Genomic DNA, 11,539 nt, shown 5'->3' on the forward strand with positions numbered 1-11,539 from the left:
TAGGAGAAATAATATGAAATGGACTAGAAGGCAAGTTAAACACATAAGAATCCCAATCAACAAACAAGTGATCGATCGACATCATCGTCATCGATCCCAAACACATTACGTGTTAACAAGCATCCATCCTCGAACCATTCAACTTCTCCTAAACTAATCCTATTCTATGCAACCAAGAAAAATAAAGAGAAAAATAAGAAAGATCTCACCGGCTCCAACCTTAGCAAAAATTAACGAAGCAAGTAGAAACCACCTCGTTGCATTCCATATCCAAAAGCTTCTTCAAGAAACCAAGTAAGAAAAGGAAAATAAAAGAAACTATAAACAAAGAAAATGGTTAGTAACGTCAAAACAAAGAAAAGAAAACAACTAATAAAAGGAAACTAAACTAAGCAAAAAGGGGATTTGAAGGATTTTTTTGATGGTGAATGAGGGAGGAAATGGTGCGCACAAGAGGAGGGTTTGAAAGGGGGGTCGTGAGGTTGAAGATGAAGGGGAGTGATGAAATGAAGGGAGGAAAGAGGAGGAAGAAGATTATAAGCCCGTCCATCCATGTGCGGCCGCACAAAGCTGGTGTGCGCCCGCACACGCAGGCTGTGCGCCCGCACAAGCCTCGTGTGCGGCCGCACACCCCTGTGCGTGCCCACTTCTTCCTTTTTCTCATCAATTCGATACTTACTGCCTATTTTGGTGCGCACATGAATCATGATGGTGATGAGGAGCAACATAGGCAGTAGCTAAAATCATTTTCAAAGCCCTCAAAGTTGAAAATTCATGTGCTCACCACAAAAATTCACTAAGTATCAATTTCCTCCAACTTTCAAAACATGAATTTCCTATCTTACCTCTCTAAAATTCTTACCCTTTTTACCTCAAATTTCGATTGGAATCGAAAACATTCATGATAAGTGCCGCAAACCCCTTCCATTCACCATGCATTCTCGAAGAAATCCAATCCCGCAAAATTCATCCTAAAAATCCAAACAAGTAGAAAAGTGAAAGAAAAGAAAAAGTAATGAAAGAAACAAAAACAAGAAAACTCAAAAATCAAAAAGAAAAGTTAGAATCTCCGGGTTGCCTCCCGGGAAGCGCTTGCTTAAGGTCCTAAGCTCGACCCTTCCTCCAAATCATGGAGGGTCAAAGAACACCACCTTTTTCAAGGTAGTAGAAAGAGCAAATTTCTCTTCAACTTCTAGCAACTTCTCGTTGTTGCTTGATGAGATTTCATTCAAAGACCTTTCAAATGCAAGCTTTTCTTTCCACAACTTCTTTCTCTTTCTCTTTTTCTTAGAAGATCGTGCTCTTTTCTTTGCCTTGTTTTTCTTTGTAAATGGTTCTTCACCATCTAAACTCATAGAAACATCACCTTCATCATGAGGATAGAGTTCAAACCAATGAGGAATATCAACTTCCTCCTCGTCCATAAGCTTGGGAATCATCACTTTATCTTCACTAACCTTCTTGCAATCACAACTCAAAAGCACATCATCATAATTCTCAAGAAAATTGTTATGTGAAGAATCAATAATGCTTACATCATCAATAAGGCGAGGGGAATTAACACACATAATTCCTTTTACAAGAGACAAAGACTCATGTGTTGGTTTCAAATCAAAACTTTCCTCATTCTTACCAATTCTCAATGTAATACGACCTCTCTTAACATCTATCAAGGCTCCTGAGGTGGCTAAGAAAGGTCTTCCTAAGATGATAGAGATATGGTCATCTTCCGCAATCTCAAGCACAATGAAATCAACGGGAATGGTGAACTTTCCTATCTTGAGAGGAACATCCTCAACTCTCCCCTTAGGAAACTTAATAGACCGATCGACCAATTGAAGGGTAATATTGGATGGAAGGAGTTCACCTAGCTTAAGTTTCTTAAAAACGGAATAAGGCATGATACTAACACTAGCACCAAGATCACAAAGAGCATTTTGAAACAATTTTCCTTTGATTTTGCAAGGTACGGAGAAATTTCCGGGATCCTTCAACTTTTGGGGTAGGTCATTTTGAATAAAGGCACTAAAACACTCCCCTAGATTCACCGGTTCCACCATATTGCAATCTCTTTTACCGCTCAAAATTTCCTTAAGAAACTTAGCATAGTTTGGCATTTGTTCTACAACATCGGTAAAGGGAAGAGTAAGATGAAGTTGCTTAAGCATGTCGATGAATTTCCCAAATTGCTCATCCAATTTATGCCTATTGTGCTTTTGGGGGTAAGGAAGTGTAGGTTTGTAAACCTCGTCTTGCTTCCGCTCTTTCTCCTTAGGCTTATCATTGGAATCCTCACTCATATTGCTAGGCTCTTCATTCTTATTCTCTTCACTCAAATCATTCTCCTTTTCACTCTCCTTACTCTTCCTAGGAGCACTCTCTTTAAGGACCTTACCACTCCTAGTGGTCATAGCACACATCGGTTCCCTAGAATCAACTTCTTGTGAGGGTAAAGGAGATGGACTAGCACAATCTTTCAAAGGGTTGGCTAGTTGAACAATTTGGTTCTCAAGCATCTTTCCATGAGTAAATAGGACCTCAAACATTTTATTACAAGACAATGTGAATTCATTCAACATCTTAGATTGATCCATCATGAAATTTTCTAGCCTATTCAATTGGGATTGTTGAGTAAAGAAATCATCACCTTGGCTTTGAGTCTTTGGAGTAATTTGGGGTGGGGTATCTCTTTGAACATCATTTTGAAAATTTCCCCTACCTTGATTACTCCAATTACCCTTACCATGATTTTGGCCGGAATTTTGATTATGGTTACCATAACCTTGGTTATGATCCCCATATTCTTGGGCATAGCTTTGATCATTACAACAAAAATTGTTATGGATACCACAAAATTCTTGGGTCACACGGTTACCATTACCGCTCTTTTGGTTGTAATTATCATAGCTCCCATTATTGTGATAATTCCTATTCCCAACAATCTTTTGAGCATTAAATCTAGGTCTAAAATCATTATTATCATCACAATTCACATGCACATTCTCATATCCATCATATCTATCACAAGGAACATTGGAGCAATTAGAAGCATCATGATCATTCTTTCCACACATATCACAAACCAAGCATTCTCTAATCATGCAACAAGAAGCAAAAAGAGGGTTAGAGTAGGAAGATGTACCTCTCCCCTTAAATAGGGAGGGAAGACTAGAAGCTTGTGAAGGACTCTCGAGCTTGTTCTTGAGAGAATTCACCTCCTTTCCTAACTCCAAGACCATTGTGGACAATTCGTTGATGACATAAGATTGATCGGTTGAGCAACTTGTGCTTGCCGATTCCCTCTCTACATCATGCCAATCCATGTAATTCCTTACCACATCATCTATTACATCCATAACCTCTTCTTCCGTCTTGTTCATGATTGGCCCTCCGGCTCCGGCTTCTAGGCTCGATCTACCTTGAAAGCTCAAACCACTATAGAAGATTTGGATCACTTGATATGTTGGAATTCCGTGGTGAGGGCATTCCCTTTGGTAGTCCTTGTACCTCTCCCATGCTTCATAGAGATTCTCTCTAGGCAATTGCTTAAAACTTTGGATTAAGGCTCTAGCCTCCGCCGTCTTCTTTGGTGGGTAGAAACGGGACAAGAAAGCTTTTGTGACATCATCCCATGTCTTCAAGGAATTGGGCTTCACTTCTTTGTCTAGCCATTCCAAAGATCTTCCTATGAGAGAGAAAGGGAACAACTTAAGGCGGATAAACTCTTGAGAAACTCCATTGACATTGATAGTGTTGCAATATTTTTCAAACTCCTTAAGATGGTTCAATGGGCTCTCATTCTTAGCCCCACTATATTGTCTCCTCTCGATTAGGGTGATCATTGTCGGCCGAATTTCAAAGTCAATTTCCGGTGTTGTAGGTGGAGCTATGCCGCTCTCATACCTATATGCACCGGGCACTCCAAGTTCCTTCAAGGCGACTCTTGAATTTCCTCCCGTGGCTTGGGATCTATACACACAAAACACAAAGAAAATATTAGTAGCACGGCTACAAGTGTAGCCTAAAGTGTGAAATCTTTTTGTATTTTGCAAATAGAGTGGAATAGACTCAACAACAACATGCACTCAAAGCATCATTCCTCGACAACGGCGCCATTTTGATGGGAAGGAGAACGGTAGGTCGTTGGGCTACCACCCCACCCAATCAAACAAAATTTGTAACTCAACTAACCCCTATAAAGTGTAGTGGTAAGTCAAGGTCGAACCCAAAGGAATGGAGGTCGAATGCACGATGCCTAAGTTAAGTTATTCCGAAATCTAGTAGGGGTTTATGGTAGAAACTAGAGCTAAGCTAGGCAATGCAAAAGGCTAGTACTAATTGAATGCTAAGGCACTAGGGGAATGGATCCACATGCATCAACGATTAAGTTCAATCAACTTGGGGAATTAACCAATCAAGTCAAGCAATGTGAGGGAAAACCGATATTGCAACCAAGAGAGTACATCAAGCTATTCTCCTAGAGGTCTAATTAGCGTCAACTACATCAAACACTAGCTAGGAAACATCACAAGATATCTCAATCGAGTAAATGTAAGCCACAAATCAATGGTCCGTATCAATGTGAACTCACAATGTAATCTAGTGTGAATAACAAGGGTGATCAAGCCTAATCAAGCACACACATGCACAAAATCAATCAACCAATTTAATCACATTATCAACTCAATCAATTTCCCCCAAATTAATCTCAATTCATCATCAATTCATGCTTCACCACTACCCTAGCAAATAAACTACTCACAATCCAGGAAGAACATCAAAATCAAAGCTAAACTAATCATCATTCCCAAATTCATCAATTGAAACCAACAAATTCAATCAAAATCAATCAAACTATCAATGAACTAAATCAAACAACAATACTAATGAAATCAAACATTAAATTGCATTAAAGACTAAGAATCCTTACAAACTTGATAGAAATCAAATCAAATGTAGCAATCTTCAATCATCAAACCCACATTTTCTCTCTCTAAAATCTAATCTAATCTAATTCTCTAATTGTCTAATTGTTTCTCTCTCTACCCAAAAATGGGTATTTATAAATACAAGGATAATAGGAAATAAAAGTAGAAAATAAAATAAAAGGAAAAGAAAATAGAAAAGAAAAGAAATTAAAATAAAATAATAAAAGAAAAGGAAAGGAAAATTAAGAGAAATAAAAGAAAATGAAAATCAATGAAATAAAGAGGAAAACGGATTCGAAACTTGCTGCTCATCAAAGGGGAATAATCCTCTGCTTCTCCTCTCACGAAATCAGCTACAATCATCAATCAATCCCTCACTCAAACCCAGCTGAGTGCGGCCGCACTAGATGAACGTGCGCCCGCACCTACTGAGGTACGAGTGAAGGTGAAGCTGCGGCGGTGCTGCCGGAGGTTGCGGAGGCTTGCTGGGGTTGCGCTGCTGCTTGGAGGAAATAAAGGAGTTGCGGTGGCTTGCTAGAGGTTGCTCGAAAGGTGGCGCAAATAGATGAAATTGGTGGCTGAAATTGCGGGAAGCAGGGGCTGTTTTGAGGAGGTAAAAGGGGAGGTTAATTGCGATTGTTGGTGGTGCTTGCGGGGATTATTGCTGCTGCTGGGTTGCGTGGGTAGCTGTGGTGTTTTGGGGGTTCGATTGGTGGCGTTTGTTGCTGCTGGAGATTGCGTGGTGTGGAGCTGAAGCAGGGGCAGAGGTTGGTGTTGTGTGAAGTAGCTGCGGGAACAGGGGAAAGGCAGCAGCTAGCTGATTTGTGTTGCTGCAGTTGTGAAGTGCGGGAACAGGGGAATGTTGGAGGAGTTTCTGGTTACTAAGCTCACCATCATCATCATCACCATGATGGTGACGAAGACCCAAGTGTGCAGTAGCTATTCTTGCGAGCACCTCAACTTGGACTTGGAACAAAACACCTACAAAACGCACATAAAAACCGAGAAATTAAATAAAGTAAAGTAAAACTAAAACTAACAAATAAAAGTAAAAGAATTAATATGAAAATGAAAATAATAAAGGAAGGAAAAATAATAAAATGAAAATAAAATAAAGTAAAGGAAATGAAATAAAAATAAAATCAAATAAACTAAAATAAAATAAAACTAAATCTATAAAATCTAAAATAAAGAGAAAACAACAAAAATAACGAAAATAAAAGAAATAAAAGAGAAAATACTAGAAAACCATAGAAATGTAGAAAAGAGAGAGAAAGCATAAAACCTAACATTTATTGAGCAAGAAAACTATGAAAAGAGGATAAAAAGGACCTAAATGCTCATCAAATGTGTGCCATTTATGACACACATCAGTGAGGTTGGTGGTTCGAGTTTGTTTAGGAGTGGAGGAAAGGTTGCGGGTCTGGGTTTGGTTGTGGTGGGGTAAGCAGTGGCGGGGGTTGTGGTGGCTGAGTTGCAGGCTAATCGCAAAGAGGGTTGCAGGAGCTGCATGGAGGCATGGAAAGAAAGTGGTCTGTCACTGGTGGCCGGTGGTGGGAGCGGCGACAAACCAGGGAGGGTGGGGGAGTGGCTGGGGGGAGGTTGTTGGGTGGTGGTGGTGTTTAAAGGATGGGGGTTAAGGGTCTCATGATGGTTCAATCCATCCTCCATTGATGTCAGGTCTTGGAACTAAGGAGGAAAGAATAGGAGGAAAAAAAAAGGAAAAAAAAAACTAATGTTGACTTATTCAGTCGATTGCAGGTAAAATAGGTTTTCTAGGAGAGAATAATAGGTAAACTTAGGATTATTCAGCGTTAATCTAAAGGTTGGATTATTTGGGAGAACCAGCGAAAGGTTCGTTGGATTACTCTTGTGAAATTTCCAAAAAATAAAGAAATTAATACTCCCTCCGTGTTTTAATAAATGTTACACTTACTAAATCCGGCCGTGTTTTAGTAAGTGTTACACTCTCTTTTTTTGGAAAAAAAGTTACATAAAAATATTATATCAGTCTCCTCTCCCTCCACCCAAACCACTACTATTTTTTATTATATATTTCCTCTCACATTCATTACTTTTCAATAAACTATTATCCCCACTATCTTTCTTTTACAATTTTTTAATACTCCAAGTATCCCACTTACCTCTTTTTTTTTATTTAAGTCAATTAAACTACCTAAAACTATGCGCCGATCAAACTGTAACACTTAAAAAAAACACAGAGGGAGTACTATTATTGTTTTTCATAAATCTTCAAAAAAAAATCGGGTGTAAATTAATTTACATGGGTTTTTCAAAGCGCCAGGCCACACTGTGTGGCAGGGGTTACTGGTTTTGTCAGGGGTTACTTATAAGGGTTATATATATTATTTTTTTTTTATTTTTTTTATTAAAATGATTTATTTCATTTTGAGAAGAATTATTTATTTTAATAAATTATAAGTGTGTGTGTAATTAAAATGGATCATGAATTGAGGCAACAAAAGTATGTTAATTACATAAATCCTACATAAAAATGGTGGATCAACCTATTGGGAATTTAGGGGCCTAATAATTTGACCCCCAACGGTAAATTTGAAAGGGAATATGAATTAGTAATGGCAAAGTTGTAAATATGGGCTTTGTTTTTAAAAGGAGGGTATAAATTTTTTAATACCTCAAGATTTTTCCACACAAGTTCATATTTGTCAGATTTCTCAAAAGTTCAAAAGGTTTTCTTTCTCCATTTTCCTTTATATTTTCCTTCTCTTTTTCTTTTTCTTTTTCCTCTTTCCCACTCCATCTTCTCTCTCTCTTCTCCTTCTTCCCTCACGCCGGCAACACCATCGGCGACAGCAGGAGCGCCGGCAGCCTAGCTGGCCGGCGTCTCTCTCTCTTTCTCTCCCCCTCTCTCTCTCCTCTCTTTTTCAGTTTGTGTGTGTGTTTAAAAAAAATCTTTTTTTAATCCTAAAATTGAATTTATCGATTTATTGTTTTAAAGGCATGATTTTTTATTATGTTTTGATGTTTATTTTGGGATTTGATGTTGCTAATTTATTGTTATAAATTTCAGATTTCTATTCAATTAAACCCAAATTAAAAACCCTAGAAATTGGGGATTTTGTATAATTGATTAGGGATTGAAGCTAGGTTGTTGTTATAGATTAATTCATGGTCTAATAATGTTTTTGATGAGTTTAAAGCCCTCAATTTAATGCTGGAATTTATTTATACACACTACTTTTTAATTATTGAGTTAGGTTTTGGTTACCTATAAAAGGGAAAAAGTTTTAATGATTTATATTAGATTTCCTAATCTAAAAGTGATGTTTTAAATTAAATAAGTATGCTGGAATTTTAATTAAACCATGAAAATCAAGTCTTTTTGAAAGGATTTAAAGTACCACTTAAAGAAAAGTTTTATGGCTTTTATGTCATCAAAAGGGGTTGATTAGTATGATTTAAATAGTAGTTGCTGGAATTTTGTGAGAATAGTAGATTAACTATGATTATGTGTTTTAATTGTAGGAAGTTTCGAGCTAAGTGATTATTATTAGCAAGAGTGGCCGAAGTTTAGGCGTCATTCAAGGTACGTATGTGCACAAGAATATTTGTGTACTAGGTTAGGTCCCGTGCCATGCACAATTATTTTAATTACTACATATTTTCTTTAGATAAATAATTTATAGAATAAAAAATGAAAATTACTTATTATCTGCTGTTGAAAACGCTCAATTAAAAGAGGCAAATAATGAAATTGTCTTGTGCATAATATAGATAAAAGGTTTAGGGTTCGTTCACATTTACTAAACTAAGCTGGACTTAATTTAACTGAACTGATTGGAGCTGAAATGAATTGAACTGAACTAATTGGAGTTGAATTGTACTGAACTGAACTAATTAGAGCTGAACTGAGCTGAACTAAACTGAAATGAATATTTAATGAGAGGAGGTTAGGAGCTAAACTCAACTGAACTAAACTGAACTGATTGGAGCTGAACTGAACTGAACTGATTGGAGCTGAACTGAAATTAAATAAATGTGAACAGGCCCTTAGTATCCCTCTAAACTATGTTTTATTAAGAGGGAAAAAAAATCATAATCTTATTTAATTTCTACTCACTATAAATACTCCATATGAAATTAGCTGATGTAGACGTATTGATTCATTACATTACTATTCGGTTTACTAAAATGAAGAAAAAAACACACCGTATCAGACTTTTAAAAAAAATTGAATAATACAAGTATAGTCCGTTTATGTAACTAAATTATATTTTTGATAAATTTCTCAATTTATATTGCATTTTTTTAAAAAAAATAAATATAAATAAACTATTTTGTAAATGTTTATTGATATTTAATCAAGATTATATTCATGCAAAATATTTCACCAAAATTACATTTTTCAAAAAAAATATTATGTATTTCCTTATTATTCTGTTGTTATTGTGTATCAATATAGGAAATTGATTAATGGTAATTATTATTGATCATTTATATAGTTGACAAATACGAACCTTTTTTTAAATAACTTCCTTAAATAAATTATTCTTTTTTTAAAAATAAATTACTAAGGACATACCAGAAAATGACATATGTCATTGCTGGTGTGCCTTTTAGTATATAGTTATTGATGTGTAGTATCATGCTAAGATTGTGAATTGTAATTGATTTGATGAATTACTAGCATGTTTGGTTGATTATATGCTTGGAATTGATGTTGATTGAACATGAATTATTATGCAAGCACGTGAATATATTATTTGAAGCATGATACAAGTTGTGAATTATGGAAGTATGTTTTATTTTTGAGTATCAAGGAAGTATGAAATTAATAAGCAAGGCTTATGTATGTTTTAAAGAGTTATAATTAGAATTATTGAACATGATTCATGAATTTTATTCTCACCCATTTATTATTGGTGTTGAGTCAAGGAAGTTAGTTTATTTATTTTCTCACTCAAGTAAGTTGAGGTTGAATCAAGGAGTTTATTAGTGCATTCAATGCACCAAGGTAATAATCGTGCAATTTTGTGCACAAAACTAGGCAAGAAACTTTAATTAAAATAAATAGTATGTGCTTACTAATTTATTCAAGAATGAATTGGAAGTTGGTGTTGAATGATGTTATGTTTATTCTTGATTGATTGGTTGGGGTCTTCACATGTTAAATTGATAATTCACTTAAAGTGTAAGAGGATACGCACCAAAACTCATGAAACGTATATACCTTGAGTATGAACATATGGGCCGGGGGGAGTTATGTGACTTTATATTTGAGCATAGTTTCTACAGGGGTACATGACGCTGTACTTTCTTTTATTATTTTATGCGCTAGAATTCCGTCACCAAGGTGTGACATAGTATGTGCCAATTGGGGTAACTCCCTAATTGGAAGCTCTATTTTAAATTTTTAATGGGCTATATTTTTAAGGAGAAACACATTCGATGCGTAATCTAAATCTATTATTCATAATTAATATTGCTAGTTATGAGTCAAATGTAAGTTGACTGTGATTGTATGGCAAGCATGTTTTATTTCTATTCATATTGATTGGATATTCATGTTAGTGTGGTGCATATGTACTCAGCTTTTGATGATTCGTACTTTTGTGTTTGTGTTTGGCTTTCCTTTGGTTGACCCTACTATGACCCATTTTTAAGGTGAGTATATAGGATTGAAATAAAGCAAAAGTGACAGGTACTTGAAGCATGAAGAGCATAATGGGGATGAGTGCCGAGAGTTACATGTTATGCTTTCCTAGTTTTATATTTTGAATTATTTTATTGTGGACTAACCTTTATGCATTATTTAAAGTTGGTTTTTAAAATGATTCATATTTGGAATGGTTCTAACTTGTGATTTAATTATTTCTATTTGGTTTAGGTTGTGAACTCAAGTTTTATTTTAAAAGTTTGTTTTTATTTTAGAATACCGTTGTGTGACTTTGAAAAATAGCCTTAGCCGTTATCACGGTGGCGGTAATATTTTGGTTATTTTCTTAAATTAGTTTTAATTAGAGTAAAAAGAGTATTTTAAAATAAGGAAATTTCCGGGGTATTACAGGTTACTTGTATAGATTACTTATTCAGGGGTTACTTAGCTTGTATAGATTACTTATTCAGGGGTTACTTGTATGGGTTACTTGTATGAGTTACTTATTCTTAGATTACTTATTCTGGGGTTACTTGTTTAGTTAGAGATTTAGGGTTACTAATCCCCTGACCAGACAAATAAGCCCCTACAAGTAATCCCTAACCAAATGAATAATCCCCTACAAGTAACCCCTAACCGAACAAGTAACACCAAAATAAGTAATCTCTGACCGAACAAGTAACCCCTAACCGAACGAATAACCCCCTAGAAGTAACCTCAGACTAAACGCCCATACCAAACCAGTAGCACCCTACAAGTAACCCCTTTCCAAAACCAGTAACACCCTACAAGTAACCCCTGATCAAACTAGTATCGCCTTACGAGTAACCCTTAATCAAAATAGTAACACCTTACAAGTAACCTCTGACCAAACCAGTAACACCCTACAAGTAACCCCTGCCACACCATGTGTGGCCAGCCGCATAGAAAAATTTGTGATTAATTTATTATTAAAGTTACTCTTTAAACTATA

The 11,539-nt window shown here is 35.9% G+C and overlaps 1 non-coding gene across 1 annotated transcript; it reads left to right on the plus strand.

Moving 5' to 3' along the window:
* The first annotated feature begins 3,468 nt into the window (after positions 1 to 3,468).
* LOC145606420 (small nucleolar RNA R71) lies at positions 3,469 to 3,574 on the plus strand. The gene has a single exon (XR_014105299.1). It is a non-coding gene; the product is annotated as a small nucleolar RNA R71 (small nucleolar RNA).
* The last annotated feature ends 7,965 nt before the right edge of the window (positions 3,575 to 11,539 follow it).

Source organism: Chenopodium album, chromosome 22 (genome assembly GCF_948465745.1).
Source record: "Chenopodium album chromosome 22, dcCheAlbu1.1, whole genome shotgun sequence".
Classification (NCBI taxonomy): Eukaryota; Viridiplantae; Streptophyta; class Magnoliopsida; order Caryophyllales; family Amaranthaceae; genus Chenopodium; species Chenopodium album.